General features: G+C 51.5%; 1 protein-coding gene across 1 annotated transcript in view; it reads left to right on the top strand.

The window, feature by feature from the left end:
• The first annotated feature begins 18,424 nt into the window (after nt 1-18,424).
• ZNF185 (zinc finger protein 185 with LIM domain) overlaps nt 18,425-21,937 on the top strand; it is a 58,770-nt gene continuing 55,257 nt past the window's right edge. Inside the window, exon 1 of the mRNA XM_029240922.1 lies at nt 18,425-18,453. The gene's annotated coding sequence lies outside the window, so the exon portion shown is untranslated. The remainder of the gene's footprint in view (nt 18,454-21,937) is intronic.

Genomic DNA, 21,937 nt, shown 5'->3' on the forward strand with positions numbered 1-21,937 from the left:
GAGAGAGAGAGAGAGAGAGAGAGAGAGAGAGAGAGAGAGAGAGGAAGAACCACACAGTCCTGAACTGTTCCACGTCACTGAAATGGTCTTACTGGAGGTTCTAAACAACAGCTTACAAAAATTCAGGTGTATCTTCAAGTATTCCACCACAGGATGGCCTTCTGTTGTTCTGCGACCCTCAGGGTCTGGGCACCCCCTGCCTTGTAGAACCAAAGAGAAGAATCCCTCCACCCTTTATGTTCAGGACCTCAGTGGGTGATCAGTACTTGAGCTGGGCAAGTAGCTGCTTGCAAGGCCTGGAGGCAGGAGCCTGCCCTAAGTCAGTGGGGAGAAACTCAGACCAAGGCCCACTGGGCATAGCAGGGAGGGGCAGGGCTGCGGCTGTCCCCACAGCACTGGGGGCCCCAATAGATTAGACAGTGGGCACGCCACTGATTAACCTGGAGGAGGGAAGCAGCCCTGGCCCAGGTCTCCCTGACTCCGCACAGGCTCCCCTTTGTCCCCCACCCAACAACCAGGGGCTCCGTGCACCAAGCGGGTCTGGTCCTGCCAATCCCCACCAAACACTAGGCAAAGGCTTCCGGCTGCCCTCACCAGTGTGTCCCAGTGGGTGCCCTGGGATACCATCGGTGGTACAAAACCATCGTTGTCCAATAACAAAGGAAGGAAGGCCATCCCTGCACAATTCTTCTGCCAATCCTTCAGATTATTTTTTGAAAAAAACAAAAACTCCAAGTTTGGTGCCCTTGTGTTTTTTTTTACTTTGTACTGAAGCAAAATAGACACTAAAAAGAGTATGCATATCATACACAAGTGTGCAGCTTGATGTCGGCTCACAAAGAGGACACTATCTGTACGAAAGCACCCAGATCAAGAAACAGAATATTACCAACACCCCGCAAGTCCATCTGCCAGGTCCCCTCCCTGAGGGGAACCACTCTCTTGATATCTAGTAGCAGACATTAGGTTTGCACATTTTTATGTATTACATAAATGAAACCACACGGTATGTGCTCTTATATGTCTGGCTTCTCTCACTCAGCATTATGTTTGAGAGCCTCATCCATACATTTGTAGTTCTGTGGAAATGCTCTGATGGGCATTGGGTTGCTTTTGACTATTATAAATCATGCTGCTATGGATATTCCTTGCGTGTGCCTTTTGTTGAACATATATATGCAGTTGTGTTAAATGTGTACTGTGTTAGTCTGCTCAGGCTGCCATGACAAAGTACTACAAGCTGAGTGGCTTAAATAACAGAAATTTATTTCCTCCCAGTTCTGGAGACTAGAAGTCTGAGATCAAGGTGTGCACAGGGCTGGTTCCTCCTGAGGCCTCTTTCCTTGGCATTTAGACAGCTGTCTTCTCCTTGTGTCCTCACATGGGCTTCCCTCTGTGTGTGTCTGGGTCCTCCTTTTCTCTTCTTATAAGAAGTCATATTGGACTAGGGCCCTCCCTAGTGACCTCATTTTTACTGAATTACCTCTGTAAAGACCCTGTCTCCAAATACTACAGTCACATTCTGAGGTATGGTGAGTGAAAACGTCAAGATAGGAATTTGGGAGGAACGCTATTCAACCCATAACACTTCAGAGTGTTTGGGATATACTTTTACCTCCTCTTTCCCTGGCCCCCACTCCCAGCTTCTATAACGGTCAGAGAACATGCATATTAAACTTTAGTAGACAAGGTCAAGCAGTCTTTTAAAGTTCTTGTACCCATTTACCCTCTCTCCAGCCATGCATGAGCGTTCTAGTTGCCCTCACATCCTTGCTAACGCTTGGTATCCTCTGTCTTTTTGTTTTTTGTTTTTGTTTTTGTTTTGTGGTACGCGGGCCTCTCACTGTTGTGGCCTCTCCCGTCGCGGAGCACAGGCTCCGGACGCGCAGGCTCAGCGGCCATGGCTCACGGGCCCAGCCGCTCTGCGGCATGTGGGATCTTCCTGGACAGGGGCACGAACCCGCGTCCCCCGCATCGGGAGGCGGATTCTCAACCACTGCGCCACCAGGGAAGCCCTCTCTGTCTTTTTTAATTTTAGATCTCATGGTTTTAATTTGCATTTCCTGCGAACTAATGAGACTGACCACCTTTCCATATGTTGAACCATTTGGTTATGCTCTTTGGTGAAATACCTGTTCAGATCTTTTACCCACTCTCCTATTGGGTTGATTGTCTTTCTTGTTGATTTATAGTAGTTATTTGTTTAATATATTCTGGACGAGTGTTTCTCTGGATTTCTGTATTGTGGAGATTTCCATATCGGGGGTGGCCTTTCATTTTCTTAACAGTGTGTTTTGATGAACAGAAGTTCTTCATTTTCAAGTAGTTCAATTTATCCATTTTTTATTTTATACTTTGCACTTTTCTTGTTGTGTTTAAGAAACCCTTGATTACTCTAAGTTCACAAAGATATTCTCCTATGTTTTTCTTCAAAAAGCTTTGTTGTTTTATCTTTCACATTTAGATCTGCAGCCTGTCTGGAACTAATTTTTTTATGTGATGTGCAGTGGGGATTCATCAGATTTGATTTCCCAATCAAAGTGATAGCCAATTTCTCCCCTGTGTAGTTACACTTTCCCCCCTTACAACTAATAAGCAATCCGCAAGAGACACTTCAGGACCATATGCAAATAATTTTCATGAAACTTGCCCCCCTTCCCCCATATTTAGCATCCGTTGATGATTTTTGCAGTGATGATTTTGCAAAATGATGAGAAAAGTGTTTTTAATGTCGTGTTACAGACAATATTTATTGGAAAATCCATCCTTTTCCTACTGCCTTGCACTGTGCTGCTAGTATTTCACTAGGTCCTCAAACACTTGCTAAATCTTCTATCTTTAACAATAAGAGAGCAGACCTCAGCCTTAAAGCATTCATCAGATAATAATATTTTAGACGATTTGTCATATTATTTCCTTTTTATTGTAATGTTTCTTTTTATGGCAAAAATTGGTGAAAATAGCATGCAAGTGACTAAAGTGTGGGCAATACTGACCTCCAATAAATGTTCTAGCTCCCCTGTGGCAGGTACCCCCCAAACACCATTACTTATCAGACACATACTATAAAAGGACTACATTTATTATGTTTAAGGAAATGAATGAAAAACTTGAAAAATATCTACAGGGAACAGGACTGAAATCATATGAAGTATATACCCTGTGACAAGAATGCAATTAAGCTACAAATTGGTAGCAAAAATAGCTGGAAAAATTGTGGCATGTTTGGAAATTAAGCAACATGCTTCTAAATAACTGTAGGTCAAAATTTCATAATAGAAAGTTGAAAATATTTTGAATGTTTTGATAGGGAAAATACGACATACCAAAATTTGTGGGATACAGTCAAGGTCGTGCTTAGAGGGAAATTTTAGCCACAAATGTGTGTGGTTCAAAAAGAAAGAAGGCTAAAATTAATGAGCTAAGTATTCCTCTCAAGAAATTAGCAAAAGAAGAGCAAAATAAACCCCCCAAAAGAATGAATGAATGAAGAGAAGGACAGAAATTAATTAAAAAGAAAAGACCCTCAATACAGAGGGTTAACAAAACTAAAATTTACTCTTTGAAAAGACTAAGAAAATTAGCAAAACTTTGGTGAGATTAATCAAGAAAAAAGACAGAAAGCCCAAGAATAGAAAAGAGACTGTAATTTTAAATGCTATGGACTTTAAATGATAATAAGAGGAAATTATGAGCCAAAACAGAAAGTTTGAAATAGAATACAATTCGTAGAAAAAAATGCAACTTAGAAAAGTCCAAATAGTCTTATAACCATTTAAAAATTGAATCAGCAATTAGAAGTCCCCCAACCCCGTGATGGCCAATTTTACGTGCCAACTTGACTAGGCTACAGTCCCCAGTTACTCAATCACTCTTCTAGGTGTTGCTGTGAGGGTATTTTATAGATGTGATTAAAGCCCATAATCAATAGACTTTAAGGGAGATTATCCTGGATAATCTGGGTGGGCCTGATTCAATCCATTGAAAAGCTCTAAGAGCAGAGAGTTCTAGCCTGTCCTTCCTCACAGCCTGCCCTACAGATTTCGGGCTTCCTAGCCAGCCCTCAATTCCTGACAATACATATCTTCATATATCTCCTACTGACTCTGTTTCTCTGGTTGAACCCTGACTGATACACTCCCCGCCCAAACACAACTTCCAGGCAAAGATGGTTTCAGTAGTGAATTCTATCAACCATCCAAGGAAAAAATTCCAGTCTGACAAAAACAATACTTTCCAGAGACTAGGAAAAGAAGGAAGCCTCCCTAATAGGAACAGAATGGAAAAGAAAAATGACAGACCAATCCCACTCACCATAAATACACATGCACACACACACGCACACACACACACAAACCCTCAACAAAATATTAGCCAAGTGGCCACAGTCAAAGGATCTTATATCATGACCAAGTGTGTTGGCACCAGAGTGAAGTTGCACACTGGGTCTTGCAGGGCCAATTCATATTAATGTAAGTAATGAAATTCAATTTGGGAAGTAAGTAGCACACCAACAGTTAAACTTTCTAACGAAATGCATTTGAACTCAATGCACATCCTTTAATTACCTTCATATCCTTGGTATCCTTTCCAACTTCCTGAAACTCCACACGCAGTCCTCCAGGGTTATTTGTTTGAACCCGGTGAGGTGATAGATGTGGAAGTTAGGAGTCCAGGCTCTGGAGACAGCCCAGGCTCAAATCCTACCTCTACCATGCACTAGCTGTGTAAGCTTGGGCCTCCATCTCCTCAACTGTAAAATGGGGATAATCATAGAATTGCCCTCAGAGGTGAGGTTTCAGAAGTTTCTCCTTTTTGGTTATTGAAGTTCAGAGGAGACTAAAATGTCAATCTCAGACTGGATTTAACTCTCCCCTCCCCACCTCCTGCCCACCCTGGCTGTCTGAGACCCTCCTGCCACTCTACCCTCTTTGGGAAAATTAAGGGATGCTGGCACTTTCATGGGTGGGGGGAGGTGTTGTGAGTTCTTTTAAGGGTTCTTTGGGAGCATCTCCACTGTATTGCTACCTTTTGAACATCTCAGTGGAAGGTATCTGGCTGCCACTGTTGGTGGATGCCTTTAGACTGTGAGGACACTTAATGCCGCACGTTTCATTTTCAGCGTGGGGCTAGAAGAGTGCCCGGGTCTTAGTGGGAACAAATCAGTCATTTGCGAATAGCCCCTGGGAGCAAGCAGGTCAGAGCTGCAGGCGTCCTGTTCCCCTCTGCTCAGGCTTCCTGGCAACCGGATGAGTCTTGACAAATGTGACTGCTCATGCCTGATCTCTGACCCCTGCTTCAAAGGCTCTTTCCTCATGGGGGCTCCCTTTCAGCTTAGCTGGGCGGGGCTCCTCCCTGGCCTTCCTTATCATTCTACACACTCAACCCTCCCATACTGCCCAGCGGCCATCGCAAGCTACCTCTGCCCGCACACACTTGGCCTCCACCCTGGACAGTGCCTCCGAGCCCCAGCCCCGTAATATCTGAGTGTCAGTCTTCCCCACCTGGTTGTTGCACAGGCCCCTCAGTCTCACTCCCTTCCTCAGTTATTTCACGAGGCTTCTCTAAGTCCCGAATAAAAGATTTGTGCAAGCAACTGAAGCAAGCAGGCACCCTCTCTGTGTCTCTCCAGTTCCCGACCCAAACCCCCTCTGGGCTCAGCCCATTTCTTGTTCTAATGCCCCCAAACACCTGCCTCTCTCTTTGTGGATGGGCCAAACGGTTCAGCTCCTCTGAACCTAGGGAGGACAGGGCTGGTGGCGGTCTCCCTTGTCAAAGCTGGGAGTGGGGGCCAGGGAAAGAGGAGATGAAAGTCTATCCCAGCCACATAGGAATGTTCCTGCTGCTGCAAGAAACCTGCACCAAAGTGGCCACAAGATGAGCTAATTGAAGACAGACAAATGTGACTCCACGTTTACTTAGTTTTACATGGAGTCTTGATTTCATAGTGAGGGGGGCCTTGGAAAAGCTGCTGTGAGTCCAACTTTTACATGTAGGGAATAAACAGCAAAGAACCTTGATGCTGGTGGCGTTTCATCGACAGGAGACTTCCCACTTCCTTCCCTTTCTCCCTCTCTCCATCTTTTTGCAAACATCGACCGAGCGGCCCATGTCCCCTGTGGTGTAGCCAGGGGCCAAGACCTATGACCTGAAGGAGCTCTCTGCCACCCCAGGAGGACGTGATTTCACCTGCCATCTCTGTCTCCTCCTTCCCTGAGGCCTGAGGCTAAAGGGAGCTTGGAACTTCTTTGCAAATGGGTCTCTGCCGTGGCCAGGCTCCCCTGAAGTCCACTCTTCCCACGACCATCTCTTTCACTTTTCCCCCAACAGCCCTCTGCCCGCTCCCAACTGGCACTAGTTCTTGCCTCAGGACTCAGTGACTTGTTGCAGTTTTGTCTCCCGTACGAGACAAACGTGCAGGCCACCCGAAGCCTGCCTTCCAATGTCATTTCCCTCTGTCCTGCGTCATGGGGAGAGGGCAGGGGCGGAAGCTCCAGGAGCACCTTCTGGGGTGACGTCATACAATCCTATGCAATTTTGATATTTTAGAGCAAGTATATATGACTTTTAAGATGTAACTTGAAAAAGCACAATTTAACCTGTTTTAATAAACATACCAAGTATTTACTGGGCTCCTCCAAATATTATCCTCACACAAGTGTTAAGAGTGGCCAAACCCAGTAATCATGCAAGGACAGCTGAAGGCTGGTTCTGCCTGCCGCCCACAGTGGGGGAGGGGAGGGAGGTGGGCACGGTGAAGTCCCATGCACTTTGTGTTCTGTGTGGCTGTTCCATTAAAGGGGAAGTATATGTTCAAGAGAGTGTCACTTCCTCCAAGCCACTCCCTGGGGAGGGCCTGCTGGACCACTGCAGATTGGACAGTGATGCTGGGACACCTCCAGCTGTGACTCTACCTTGACTTTTGAAAATGAGCATTTGCAAAATGGCATCTCCATTTTCTTTCTATACTGGAGATGATTCCACTCCGTTGACCCAACACTTACTGAGCACTGAGTGTGTGCCAGACCCCGGGCCTGTCGCGAAGAGGGGGGGTATGAATGGGAGCTGGTTTCTGCCTTCTAGAGCTCACGGGCTGTGGGGGAAACAGAGGCAAACCACACGACCACCACGTGACGTGCTCTGTGAAGGGACTGAGCCATGTATGTTGACATGGCAGTGGCCAGTAGCTCAGAGGGGCTACTGTGAGGAGGAAGTAGCCCCTTCTCGTGGCCCTCAAGAAATGACAAAGTACCTTCCCACTCGGCCCACACAAACCCACTGCCTAGACGCAGCCGCTCTGATCATTTTCATGTGAAACCTTCCAGAAATTTAATGATGTAGTTTTTGAAAATCACTTTTTTAAACAAAAAAGAGATACGCACATTTTTCTAAAAAATCAAACATCGCAGAAAAACAAAAAAAGAAAGTAAAGGTAACTCAAAATCCATCTCCTAGAGATACCAAGTGTTAATATTCTCCAAGGCGTTTCTCAATGCCTCAGACAATGTTACAGAAATGAAATCACGCTATACATGCTGTCACGTATCTCATGGAAACTGCTTTTTCCCTCTTGTTCAACAATATGTTTTATAGGCATTTTCCATGGGGTTGAGAGAGAGAACATGTAGTTGCCACCTGAAGATAAATGCCAGTAACTCAAAACCCACAATGAGCTAACACTTCGTATCCTTTACATTGGCAACCGTAACACCTCTGACCACACAAAATATTGGTGAGGATGTGGAACGCTGAGCGCTCTCGGGCACTGCTGATCGAAAGGAAGATCAGTGTTCCGTTGTGCGGTTGAATATGCACGTACTCTATGACCCAGCGTTTCCACTCCTGGGCATAATATGCCCTAGAGCTGTGGATCTCCAAGTGTGATTTCCCCACCAGTAGCACCAACATCGCCTGGGATCTTGTTAGAAATGCAAATACATTCCTAACCAAATTGGCATCTCTGGGGGTGAGGTCCAGCACTCTGGGTTTTAACAAGCCCTCCAGGGGATCCTGAAGCCCCCGAAGCATGAGAACCACTCATCTAAAGAATCTCTTTCCCATGTGGTCAGATGTGTACAAGAATTCCAGAGCAGCCTTGTTCTTAAAACCACCAGATAGTAGAGATGGGGAGAAGTGGCCAGATTTCTGTATCCCCAACTTCGGTGGGGACAACTGTGGAAGGAACAGGTTTGGAGGGGCCGATAAGGAGTTTCATCTGGGACACCAAGTATAGTGCCTAATAGGTATGCATAGAATAGGCCTTGGGATATAGGAATCTGAAATTAAGGGGAAAGGCCTGAGTTGGAGATGTAAATTTGGGAGCTGCCAGTCTTCAGATGGTGTTTAAAGACACGAGATGGATAGAAAACACCATAAAAATGAATATCATTGAGAAGAGTTCCAAGGACTGAGTCCTGGGACCCTCCGAAGTGAAGAGGTTGGACAGGGTGGGGAAAATGAGAAGGGGTCAAGTGAAAAGTGTTTCCAGAAGGAGTGTTTCCTGTGTCCAATGCAGCTGACATATCTAGTAAAATGAGAACTGAAAGCTGACCATTGGATTTCGCAAGATGGAGAGCACTGGTGGCCTTGACAAGAGCCAGTTCTGTGAAGTGCTGGCCACGAGATAGAGGAGTCAGAGACAGGAAGTGTAGATAGTTGTCTCCAGGATTGCTACGGAGAAACGGACAAGGGAAATAAATGGAGAGTAGCTGGAGGGGAAGATGCAAACAAGGGAAAGCTTTCTGATGGCAGGAAGAATTACAGCATGCTTGCATGCTGATCAGAATGATCCAGCCAAGAAGAAATAATTGATGATCCAGGAGAAAAGGAAAAAAATGTTAGCGGGCCGTCCCCGACTAGGTGGCAGGAGATGGAATCAAGGGCCCAAGCCAGGACAGGCCATCCCAAGTACTAGGACAGAGGGCAGAAGGTGTAGGTAATGGCACTGGCTGGTGGGTAGACGTTTAGATGCATCACATTTTATATAATATACATATATGTCATTTTATATATATATCAGATAATAAAAAGATTTTTTTTAATTTTTATTTTTTTAATTTAATTTTATTGAAGTATAGTTGATTTACAATGTCGTGTTAGTTTCAGGTGTACAGCACAATTAATCAGTTTTATTTTGTTTTCTTTTGTTTTTTTGGCCACGCCGCACGGCATGCGGGATGCGGGATCTTAGTTCCCGGACCAGGGATTGAACCCATGCCCACTGCAGTGGAAGCGCGGAGTCTTAACCACTGGACCGCCAAGGAAGTCCCAGAAGGAATTTTTTTTTAATTTATTTATTTATTTTTGGCTGTGTTGGGTCTTTGTTTCTGTGCGTGGGCTTTCTCTAGTTGCGGCGAGCGGGGGCCACTCTTCATCGCGGTGCGCGGGCCTCTCACTGCCACGGCCTCTCTTGCTGCGGAGCACAAGCTCCAGATGCGCAGGCTCAGCAGTTGTGGCTCACGGGCCCAGATGCTCCGCGGCACGTGGGATCCTCCCAGACCAGGGCTCAAACCCGTGTCCCCTGCATCGGCAGGCAGACTCTCAACCACTGCGCCACCAGGGAAGCCCCCCAGAAGGAATTTTTGAACGTTGGCATTGCTAGGTCAAAGGGAGTCTTCAACGTTCTTTTTGTTACGTATTTCTAGAAAGGTCACAACAATTAATCCTCCCACCTCTAGGGCCCCTGGGGCCTGAGGGTGACCATTTCCCCACACCTCAGGTAACCCCGGGTTTTGCAGATCTAATTTAACTTTAACTTCTCTGAGTCTGTACTTGTATTTCCTTCACATGAGGTTAATGGAGGCTTCTGCAAGCCTCCTTTTGTGAATTGTCTGTTCCCTTCTTTGCTGGCCCATTTTCCTATTGCTCGCTTTGAAAGGAGCCCTTTTTTATTTTAGGAAAATTAAGTCTTTCACTGTCACATGCAGTGCAAATAACTCTTCTTTGTTTGTCATTTGTCTAACTACAGTTATGATGGGTTTTGCCATACAGAAGTTTTTAATTTCTCTGTCTTTTCTTTTATGGTTTCTGGTTTTCATGACATACTTAGAAAGGCCGTCCCCACCCCAGGATTCCTTCTAGTACTTTTATGGTTTCATTTTTCTTTACATGAAATTTCTGAGCCATCTGGAGTTTATTTCGGTGTGGAGTATGAGGTAGGAAATCCAGCTTGTTTTTCCACATGGCCAGTCGTTCCAACGTCATCTACTGAGTGATACACTTTTAGTTCACTGATTTGAAAAGCCAGTGTATTATTTGATAATACACTACATTTGACATGAACATTTATCCCTTCTTTCATTCATTTGGCAAATGTCTCTTGTGTGCCCGCTCAGGAACCCTACCAGGTGCTTGGGTGAGCAGGTGAGCATGAGACATGTTTCCTACATCCAAGTGGGAGGGAGGAGAGAGACAGGAGACAGTGACGCTGCAGGGTAATGAGTGCCGGGTCTTGGTGGTTAGGGATGACTTCGTGCTAGAGGTTTGCACATAGTAGGAGTTAACCAGGGCAGGGAGACCTCAGTCAACACTAAGGTTTGGAGACAGAGAACAAGGCTTATGTGGGGATCAGCAAGAAGTCCAGTGTGACGGGACCTTGGAGCTTGAGAGTTGGGAGAAGAGGCTGGAGGGAGAGAGGGAAAGAGGAGTGTCAGATGGTACCCCAATTCCCAGCTTGGAGAACTGGGTGAATTAAGTCACCGCATCGCTCAGACTGAGAGCACAGGGGGAGATTGCTCTGGCTGATTCGAGGAGAGTAGATGCAGCAGGACAAGAGTGGAAGCCAGAAGACCAGGGAGGAGCTGAGTGAGAGTGGTGGCTTGGAGTAAGATGGTGGTGGAGCCGTGATCAGGACTTGCTGATTGATTGGCTGTAGGAGATGAGGGAAGGAAAGAAAATCAAGTTTGCCACCTGGGCCTTTGGACGTGCACATCTGGGAGGTGCCACTGATGGAGATGAGGAAGACCTAGAGAAGAGAGGTTTGGAGGGTGTGGAATAGGGCACAAGAGCTCTATTTGTATGTCTTTAGTTTGAGTCAACCCTTGGACATTGTAGGGAAGGAAAAAGGTTTCCTCGACTTTCTCAGGGTCCCCGGCTAGGTCTGAAAATTAGACTGACAGAGAAAGATTGACAGGAGGAAAGCACACACGTCTATTTCACATAAGCTTGGGAGCCTTCATAAGGAAATGAAGACCTGGAGGAACGGTCAATCCTGAGTGTTTTGATGCCAGGTTTGATGAAGAGTTTGAGCAAAGTGTAGTAAACTGGGGGGAGCTCAGCAAGGCCTGTTCGTGTGGATTCTTCTTGGCATTACCCCTGTCTTAGAGATAAGGATACTCCTTCTCTCCAGGCATGGGGAGGGCACCTCTTACATGAGGGGCTTATGACCTGCTTCCAGGGAGAAGGGCAGGAGTGTGGGGAAGGTCAGAGAGACCTTCTTGCTTCTGCCATTTTTTCAAACTCCTTCATCTTAAAATATTCAACATGCCAAGGTGCCATGTTTGGGGGTAGTGTGTCTTGAACCCCATCAACGCCCATGTGGTGATTTCATTGAGCATCTCTCCATGTAACAAGCTCTATTGTTAGTACTTTTATCTGTTACCAGTATAACCTTCACAACAACCCCAGGAGGTAGATGCTGGTATTCTCACCTCCTTTGTACAGGTGAGAAATGGAAACCTAGAGAGGGAAAGTAACTTGCCCAAGGTCACACAGCTATTAATTGGCACAGCCAGGATTTGCACCCAGACAGTCCCGTTCCAGAGTTTGTGCTCCTAACCTTCAATACCTTGGGGGAAGTGGAGTGTCAGGGAAGCCAAGAGAAGCATGTTTTTCCAGAACAAAGGAGTGATCAACTGTGGTTTAGAGGTTAAGCGAAGACAGAGGTGTGAGCACCAGGTTTGGCAACATGGAGATCACTGGTAACCTTGACAAGAACGATTTTAAGGGAGAAGTAGGGTTGAAATCCTGATGGGAATGGGTTTATGAGAGAATGAGAAGAAGCAGGGACAGAGAGTGTAGACAGCTCTTTCATGGAGTTTTGCTCAGTAGAGGAGCAGAGAAATGGGACACTGACTGGAGGTGGGAGTGGGGTCAAGTGAGAATCTTCTTTTTTTAACTTTGAAGGGAATGCTCCAAATAAAATGGACCTTCCTATGATGCAGAAGAGAAAGGGATAATTACAAAGACAAAGTCATTGCGGAGGTGAGAAGGGGTGGGATCCAGGAATTTACATTGGCACCATTCTGCACGATTGTGTGAACTTTGCCAGCACCTTCATCACCTTGGGGCAGGCAGGAGGAAAGCAGATGGTTAGATTTGTCCAGATTTGATGCAGTGTCAGGTGGAGGTGACAGAGGGACAGCAAAGCAAGGGAAATTCAGATGTTAGCAAAAGAGGTGTTGAAGTGATGGGCCATTGACTCTATGCTGGATAGGGAGAGAAAGGAAGGGAAGTAAGGGCTAATGGGTGGGAAGAAAGCAGACCAACGGACAGGAGGTCCCCACAAGCTGGAAAGATAGCTGGTGGTGTCTTTCATCAGGAGGTAGCTGAACAAGCCCAGTAGAAAGAGAGGAGACAGGGGTCAGAAAGTGGGAGCCCCGCATAGAGTCTCCAGAGGTGGCAACAAGATGTAGGCTGCCCCTGTGGCAAGAGGCAGCTGCAGTGGACTCGACAGGGTCTTCAGAGATGTCAGGTTCGAAGAACTGGGAGGCCTGAGGGTTGAGGATCGATGGTCCACAGGCAGGGATGCTGAAGTCTCACACTCACTACTCCACGTCACTACTGTCCTGTCCCATTCTCGCAATCACTTTCTCACATGCAGTGACGTCACTGCAAAGACTTGACTGAACGTTGGAGAGTGCGTTAGCCAGTTGGCCTGAGCCTCGAAGGAGGAGAGGTTTTCATCCAAGGACAGACTAGTCTACCCCAAGGTAGGTGGGGTGTGGGAGAAGGAAACGCCTCCTTTGGGTCAGGTTATGGGGGCACCTCGCTTAGTGGAGGGACCCCGGCTTCAGTTAAGGAGGAAGTTGAGAGCTTCCCTCTAAGGAGAAGTGAAGCAGCTAGAGTGGCGATGTCCATGGGGCTAGATGTGGCTATTGTGACTGAAGAACTGAAGGTTCAATTTTATTCCATTGTAATTCATTTAAATTTAAATAGCCACGTGTGGCCAGTGGAGCTCTACAGAGGTGTGCTGGGGAGGGAGCTGCAGTCTTCAAGGTCACAAAGGGGGCAAGCAGGGGAGAAAGGGGAGCGGTAGAGGGCACAATGCCAGGGAGCCTAGAGCCATGTGGTCAAGTTCCTTGTCCCCAAGTACAGGATACTCTCTACGCACACAGGGAGGTTTCTGGAAAAACTAAGGTGAGTCTCGGTAACCTGGCGCTCCCGTGTGAAGGAGTTTCAAGGATCCACTGCATTTCCCCTTCCCAGGTGGGCATTGCCCAAGTGCAAGGTCAATGCTTGACCCAAAGGAACAAATCAGCAACTCTTGGAGCTGGACAGACCTTCAGGTGGCTGTAGCCTCGGCTCCTCCCACGAGTGGTTTAGCCAGCCCAGGCTTAGCAGGGCCCCTGAGCAAGAGAGTCCTCCCTCTCCAGACAGATCTAGCTGTTCAGAAGTCAGTTTCCCCGTGCATCCTGCACCCTCGGCTAGGTCTCCCAGCCCAGGGCCCCAGTCAGGTCTGGGGCACCTTCCTGTTTCTTGAGCAGGTGGTTGCTTCCACGCCTTTCCTCTTCTTGGCCCGTGATCACAATGCCCAGGGGGCATCGGTCCTGCCAGAGGGTCCTGGGGGCCTGGGCGGCTTCTGGGGCAACAGTGGGGTCCCTGGGGGACAGGGCTCGGGCCCAGCTCGGGGGAGGGCCTCCCAGCAGGACCAGACAGCCTCCAGATTCCCCAGGCTGCTGAGCTCAGGGGACGAGGGGGCGCTGGGCAGCCAGCCCACTTTCTCCTCCTCATGATTTCCCTTCCTCTTCATCCCAGGAGCCTCCTTGCCGGCCAACTGTGCTAAAACTCCGGAAAACCATGGCGGGGAGGTTTTCCAATTAGAACATTCTTTTTCCGATCTGTGGATGATTCTTAAAGCAGCAAAAAGCCATTCTTCAGGGCATGTGGGGATTATCCGCCAGCGAGGCCTTGGCTCGGCTCGTGCACTCGTGCTCCGGAGGCCTGGCCTGGGGCTGCTTCAGAGCCAGAGACAAAAGGCAGTCTGCGTTCCGGGGGCATCAGGTCACACAGGCCAAGACTGACGGCTGAGCGTCTCCTGGGCTTATCCAAAGTAGTAGATTCAAAAGGGAGTGGGGGGTCCAGGCTGCAGGGGTGGGAGATGTCCATGTGGCTGGGGAGGCCTGCCTGTACAACCTTCCTGCTCCTGGTGGGGCCACTGTCCACAGAGCAAGAAATCCTCAGGTGTGCATTCTGCCCCTTGGAGCTGAACTGGTCTGCCTTCCCTACCAGACTGGGAGCTACTCCAAGCCAGGACTGGGTCTGACTGGTCTCTGGGTGCAGTGGGGCTTGCAGTGCAGTGGGGGACAGGAGGTCCTAAACGGGGCATTTGGTGAGCGAGAGTATGTATGTTTGCCAGGGAGGGGCGGTGCAGGTTGAGGGTAGGGCTGGGGCCCCAAAGGCAAGACCGGGCAGGTGGGGTCTCAGGCCATGCACTGCAGGGTTGGACCACCTCCCAGCAACACAGAGAGCTGCTTACAGACTCAGAGGTCTGGCCTGCAGGTTCGGGGCTCCGCAGGGGCCCCTGTGGTTTACAACCATGCCTGGGGACCCCTGCCCCGAGGGGACCCACCCTGCTTGGAGCCAATGGAGTCACCCAGCAAGTGGAGACTGGTTGAAGAGCTTAGGAGGATGAGGTGTCAGGGCGGGCCCTAGCAGAAGGGAAGGAAGGAGGGGATTAGGGTGCAAACAGAAGCCCGGCCCTCCCTACACGTGAACCTGAGAACCCTAGCTGGGTGAGGGATCCATCCGCAGCAACTGGAGCCCTGGTTTTAGTCCCAGTTCTGCCTCAGACTGGCTGTGTGGCCGCTGCTGCATGCCGTCCCTCTCTGGACCTGTTTCCCCCTTTGCACCATGGCAGGGTTTGGGTCAGCTGTTGGTCTCCAGTCCCCTCCAATGTGGGGACACTCTGCCTGTGTTGGCTTTGGGGCCTGACAGTCTTCAGGGCCTCACCCACGGTCCTCCTCCCTAACCGGGGAACTCTTCGGCTAGACTGGCTTGCCTACATTCTGTTCCCAGCCCTGGAGATCTAAATGGGGCCATCCTGGGGCTGAGGAGCGCTGGTGGCCACTTCTTTCCAGACAGTCACCTGTCCCCATGTCATCTGCTTGCTTCCCGAAGAATCTGCCTCCATTGCCGGCTCAAGGCTCATGGCTCCCCTCAGCATATAGGGGGTCAACACCTGCCCATTCCTGCCTCTACCTTCCAGGCAACCCAGCCTGACCCTACCCTCCAGCCCACCCTACTTAGAGGCAGCACTTGTAGCCTCAGAGCAGGGCCTTGCTGAGGGCCTGCCTGTCGTGGGGAGACTGCTCGAGCTGGGGGCCTTCGGGAGGACTCCACCAGAGCCTGGGCGGCTGGCCAGCCTTGGAGCTAGAGATGGGTGTCGAGGCACAAGAGGAGCTGAGAGTAGAAAAGGACAGGGCCAAGCTCAAGCCAGACAGGGGTAGAGCCCAGTCTGGGGGCAGCCAGCAGCCACAAGGGTCTTGGCCCTCGAGCTCTGGGCGAAGGGGAAGTTCATGACGGAGCCAGTGTTATGGGTGGGAGGTCGCCACCAAGGGGACATCTCGTGCAGGGGCCTGCTGGGACGAGAGCACTTGCTGTGTCTGGGTCCACGTGCCCGAGGGCAAGGAGTCAAAGAGGAGGCTGACGGACTCTGGCTGACGTGACTTCGGGTGGCCCTGACAGGGGCGGTGGGGGCTGTGTTGGGGCAGTGAACAGGTGGGCAGGGCAGGGCAGGGCAGGGCAGGGCAAGGCGCTTACCATTCGAGTCAAACCCGTTTGCAGGCAAGATCAGATGCAGGGCCTGGAAGCCTGGCAGGGAGGGAAGAGTTAAGGAAAGGCTGACTGGCACTGTCATGGCAGATCTGACCTGGCAGGGGCTGAATCACCTGATATATGGGAAGAGCTTGAGACCCCAGAGCAGCCCAGCCCAGGGCAGCCCTCACTCACTGGCCGTTGGTGGCTTTGAACAGCACGCTTGCTTGTAGTCTCCAGCTGGCTAACCCAGACTCAGGGCTCGGGGGTGAGCTTGCCATTTCCTACTGGTGGCCTTAGAGAGAAGGGCCACCCTCTGTCTCGTCCTTCCCTTTACTCCTTCACCTCTTGTCCTCTCCATTCTACCTCTTTAAGCTAGGGGCTCTGGAAGGGTAAGGGGGCCCAGAGAGGGGGGAAACACACGCTAGGTCATATAGTGAGTATGTTTCGGAGCGAGGATGCCAAGCCAAGTCCATGGCCACCAGCAGCCTGGGGTCAGGTGTCTGGAAGGCGTTAGACACTGGCCACCAGACTGGAAGCAGAGAAACGTTTGCTGGCAAGAGACACAGATGAATTGAGGTGACGTTATACTTTATATACGATCCCCACCCTCACACCCCACACACATATTCACACAGACACAGGGCAGTCTCCTCCCTACGTGATAAAGTCCAAGAATAACAAGGACAGCTTCCTGAGTTTCAATCTCCTCTCAATCCCCTCCAACCTGCCATGTTGGTTTCCATGTCCCAGTGATGACTCAGACAGGGCCCTACCCTCCCCAAGCTCATCATCTAGAACAATAAAAGGTGACAGCCGCTATGCTTGATTGATGTAACCAGAGGGAACTGGGGGAGCACACAGAAGGAAGTGATCTTCCCCCCCACCCCGAAACCCGGGTGGCCTGTAGAGTCAGGAGAGGATTTACAGACACTTGAGTAAAGTTTTGAAGAATGACTATGAGTTCACTAACCAGACAAGGGGACAAAGGACATTCTAGGGAGTCTGAGTGGTGCCAGGAGCAAAAGCCTCAAGGAGACAAGGATGTATTCAGAAGGCGGAAGGAGGTGAGTGTGGCTGGAATGTATTGAACCGAGGGAGAGAGTGGCTGGGTCTGCAGAGAGAGAGGTCGGCACAGCCGAATCCTTGAGCCCCTTAAAGAGTTTCCTTTCATCTCGAGAGCAGTGGGAAGCCATCAAAGAGCTGCAGGCAGTGGAGCCACGTGTAGTCTTAAAGTGACTTCTGTGTGGAGACTGGACGGGGACAAGGCAAGACCGGAGGCAGGGAAACCACCGAGGAAGCTGATCCTGGAGCCCAGGCCTGGACCAGGGTGATGGCAGTGGGCATGGAGGGAAGTGGATGGATTGGAGGGCCCTCTAGGACATCGATTTGGCAGGGATCGATGAAGAACCTGTTGGTCCATCGTTTTGATCCTGTCATCCCCATAGGCCAACTCTGTTCGTCTCTTGGACAAGCCCCACAGGTAGGATTAGGGGCTTCTTCTGACGCTCCCTCCATCCTAGCCCCCAGCCCAGTGCCTTAACCATCACAAGTACTCCGCAAGCATGACAATGACACAAGTACTCCAAAAGCAGGACTGAATGACACTTATCAAACTGCACTGGCCCTCGGGGTCTGCCTGTGTCTCCCCACCCAGCTTGTGGGGGTGGCCTGGCTGGCTGACAGGATGTTCACTGCAGTGTCTTGGGAACCCCAAGTCCCCCCCGGGATGGTTTTCCAGGGTGAGAACTTCTCAGGCGCGGCCGGGGAGCAGGCTTTTCCACTTTTTTCTCCTTCCCGGCCTCCGGGACTTCCTGCATGATCTCAACCGACAGCCCCCAGCGCCCCCCCTCCCCGCCCCTGTCTGGGATCTCCATCTGTAAAATGGATCTAGGAACAGTAGTTCTCGACAGAATTAACCCGCAGCATCTGTGCAAGTCATCGCCCCGAGCGGGGGCCAGATCGCGTCGGGCGCGGGCAGGGGCGCAACTGGGCAGCCCGGGCTCTTCACGTGGCGGAGGCCTCCCAGCCCGGGGCCGCGAGCCCGGAGGAATTTGCCTGGAAGTTTTCCACCGCGGCAGAGCCTTCCGGAGCTCGCTTTGGGCTCGGTGCGGGGAACCCGGGCCTTGATTTCTCCAGTAGCCCCGCGGGGCGGGGCCGGGAAGGGGCGGGCGGGCCGAGGACACTGGCGGGAGAATGCGCGGAATGTGCCAGGCGCATCTACCTACCCCGGGAGAGGGCAGAGGAAGGGGGCCGGCCGAGGGGAGGGGCGAGGGGCGAGGCTCGGGCGCAGGAGAAAACCTGTTTGTTCTCCTGCGGGCGGAGCCCAGTCCGCTCCTCCTCGCCGCCCTGCGCGCTCCACGCCGCGCCTCGCACCCCGCGTCCGCTGCCCGGCCCGGCCGGCGCTGCCCACCTGAGGGAGCCCGCGCCCCGCGCCCGCCCGACCCTCCGCCCGCCCCGCGAGCTGGGCACCTGTGCCAGGTAGGACTGTCGAGTCGCCGTTGGCGCGGCCGGCAGAGTCAGCGGGGGGAACCCGGCCAGTGTTGAGCCGGGTGACAGGGACAACTCAGGACCTCAGTTTCCCCATCCATAACCTTCACCCTCTCTAAGCATCCCTCCCGGGCTTCCGCCGGCTGAGGCAGGGTACTTAGTTTTCTGGTTTTCACTTTGAGCAAAGAGACTAAGGAGAGAGGCACCTAAGGCTGGCCTGGTCCCGGTGTCCTCACTCTTTCTGGAAGAGAGGGTTTGATTGTTAGTAAATGGCCTGGAGCCAGGGTGCTATCTCACATCAGCTAGTTCTCCCTGTGTCCATTTTATAGATGAGAAAACTGAGACCCAGAGTCCAGCTCACCCTGGAGCCCAGAGCAGGAGGCTCACCGGTTGCTTGTGATGAGCATGTGCTGGGCACAGGGCAGTCCCTGAAGGGCCACTGGGAAGGTAGCTTCTCAGACAGAAGGCGCCGAATCAAGCGCCGCTGGGTGTTATCGACGGGATCTGCAGTGAGCAGGCTCTGTGGCTGGATTGTTTCATGGGGGCAGGGGAGCCAAGAGCCTTGTCCTCTTTGGAAAGGCAGAGTGATACCTCTGCCTTGGAAAGAGACTGAAAGCTCAGCTGCTCTGTCCACTCTGCTGCTTCTGAGCCGGGGGCACCCAGGCAGCAGCTCCACGGTCCAAGGGGATAAGACACTAGGTCGCTTCCCACCCGGGGCTGCTGGGGTCTCAGATGAGGTCGGTGGTGGTTGTGTCTGGGGTTTGGGACATCTGAGGCGCAATAGGAATTGTGTTCGCACTGAGCCATTTGCACTTAGTCTTGACATCGTGGAAGGCCGCATCTCAGGACCACTCAGCGAACCCTGAGAGAGAGCCCCTCACAACCCACCTAGCGGTGGTTCAGGCCTCTGGCACCTGGACCCAGTCGTGCCTGGGCCTCATGGCCTTTTGGACTTCTGATCGTGGTACCTGGCTGGGGACAGGGGCCAGGGCCCCATGGGCCAATAGGCCTGGACAGTGGGGAGGGGCTCTGGGTTCCCACTCCCTCCTCACCAGGTCACTTAGAGCTGTGGTGGAAGGCGGCAGGGGGCGGGGGAGGAGTGTCCTACCTTCCCAGGGCCTCCACTACCTCATCCATAAAACCAGGGGCAGCTCAGAGGCCCTGCTCACCACTTAGAAGCAAGTGGCCGGGAGATGGCTGCACAGACCAGGAGCCAGCTTGCAGGTAGGCCTTGGTACTTGGCCTGTTCACCTCATCACCCCTGGGCCACCCCAGGATGAGAAGGAGAAGATCCACCTCACCTGCCCTACCCCCACTTTCCATCAATTCCCAGCCCCAGCCCGTGTGCCTTCCTGGCCTGGCCTTGAGAAGCCGGGGCCGGGCTGGGGACTCTGTACTCAAGTGTGGGGATCTGATGAGAGGCACCCAGCACAGGGCCAGGCACACAGTAGGTGCTCTGGATCTGTTCATCTCCACCCTCTGGACACGCACAAGTCAGCGACAGAGGAGGCATAAGCACGAGGGGCTGTGGGGGTCTGGGGTAGGGGAGGATCAGAAAAAACTTCCTAAGCCCTCTATGTTCCACCCGGAGCTAGGCAGCGGGGCGCTGGAGAGAAATCAGGTGCAAGCCTTGCCCCAAGGAGACAGGCCGCTCAGTAAAGAAATTGTCCAACCTCCTTTCCTCGTCAACTCGAGTCCAGATTCCAGACGGAGTGCAGTGACCCCAGGAGCAGCCAGTGCTTCACCTCAGCCTCCTTCAGCCTGCCTTGCGTTTCTGCTTAGCGCCCCTGTGGCCTTCTAAGACCAAGCAGGACAGAGACTCTGGGCCCCCAGCAGCGGGCCTGGGACCTGGCTACATAGACATTGGCACCCGGTCTCCAAACTGCCCTCAGCTGCATGCCCCAAAAAGTTTCAGATCTGGCCCAGTGCACTCTGGAAGCTGGAAGCCTGCCGTCTCCCATCCCCACTCAGCCTCCACGGCTGACTGATCCCTTTGGTCTGGATCTTGCTTCAAGCCACAGCTCATAAGGTGCCAGCTCATGCGTAACACCAGCTTGCTTTCTGCTTGCTGAAAGCCAGGCCCCCCTGGCATTGGACAGGACCGTGAGCAGCAACCCACATAGCGCCCCGGGTCTTTGGGCCCCTAAGGTTGGGACCATCAGGGATTCTGCGTTCATTCCTGCTGCGCCCGCAGAGAGCTGGCTGATGCCAGGACAAGAGCAGCCATGCAGGGACCCATGCGCCTGAAAGTGAGGGTTGTGAAGTGGCGACGGGAGATGGCTGGTCCTAGGGTGTGTGATGGGACACAGAGGCGCCTTTACAGCCTAGCGGTGAGAACGCGGCTCGGAGGTCAGACTGCGTTAAGACACCAGCTCGGCCACTGTCTAGTTGTGCAAACCTGAGTGCATCACGAAAGCTCTGGAGGCCCCAGGTTGTCACCCGTATGCTGTCAGAGCTGTCCTCCTGCAGGAGCCGTGGTCGCCAGGAGTGGGGTTGAGGCCGGATTGGGAGGGTTGTGGCCTCCCCACCTGAGGAGAAACTGTTTTAAAATCCCTGCTAGTCTATGCCGACGATGCATACTGTGTCTACCCACAGTTCAGTGACTTGCTACAGAGCACTTAATTCTTGGGTCATTTCTGGATGCCTACTAACATCTGATTTGCTTTCTTTGACAATTTTCAATGTTTTTCTTTTTAACTTTTATCTTGGATTAATCAAAAGCTCACAGAAAAGTGGTAAAAATGGTACCAAGAACTCCCTTATCTGCATCCCCCAGTGTGAACATTTCTGATCGTTTTCTTCAGGAAGGGGGAAGTTGACGTGGGAGTACTTGCGTGACTGTCACCTTCCAGTGGTCATGGCAGGGTCAGGAGGTGGGCAGGGCTGGTGTCAGTTCATTTTTCCAAAGGGAAACTGAGGCACAGGGAGGAACTCAATACTCATTTGAGGATTAGGAACAGAGCCAGGCTACCTTATCTCACAGATACGCACGTCCGTATTTGGCGCTGGGGCCCAGGGCGGACTGAGGGCTGAGGAGGACAGGGGTAGGGAAGCAGGAGGGGCAGGGCTGGGTGGAGAAGGGACTGGAAAATGAAAGGACGAGAGGCCCTGTGGGTGTCATTCTCAAAGTCTAATGGGGGTGGGGAGAGCAGGAATTTGCAAGGTAAGCACACGTCCCCGGTGACCTGGATGCCAGAGGGACCCAGAGGCCACTTTCAGAAACACTGCCTAGGCTTTTCCTGTGGGGAGGGTGCTCACTTCCCATTTCAAGAGGGAGCCGGGAACTGGGGCTGCTGGTGGTGGCAGCCGAGGTGGCTGTGGGGCTGTGTGGCACACCCTGGGTCCAAGAGGAGGCCTGGCCTCCAGGGCCACTGGTGCGCAGGCCCCACGCTGCTGCTGGTTGTCTCTGGCAGCCCCTGGCCCTGGCCACATCTGTGGGCACAGCTCGGGTGCTCCGTCCAGCAGCCTTGATCTG

The sequence above is a fragment of the Monodon monoceros genome, unplaced genomic scaffold (genome assembly GCF_005190385.1).
Source record: "Monodon monoceros isolate NGI ecotype Baffin Bay Population unplaced genomic scaffold, NGI_Narwhal_1 Super_Scaffold_22, whole genome shotgun sequence".
NCBI lineage: Eukaryota > Metazoa > Chordata > Mammalia > Artiodactyla > Monodontidae > Monodon > Monodon monoceros.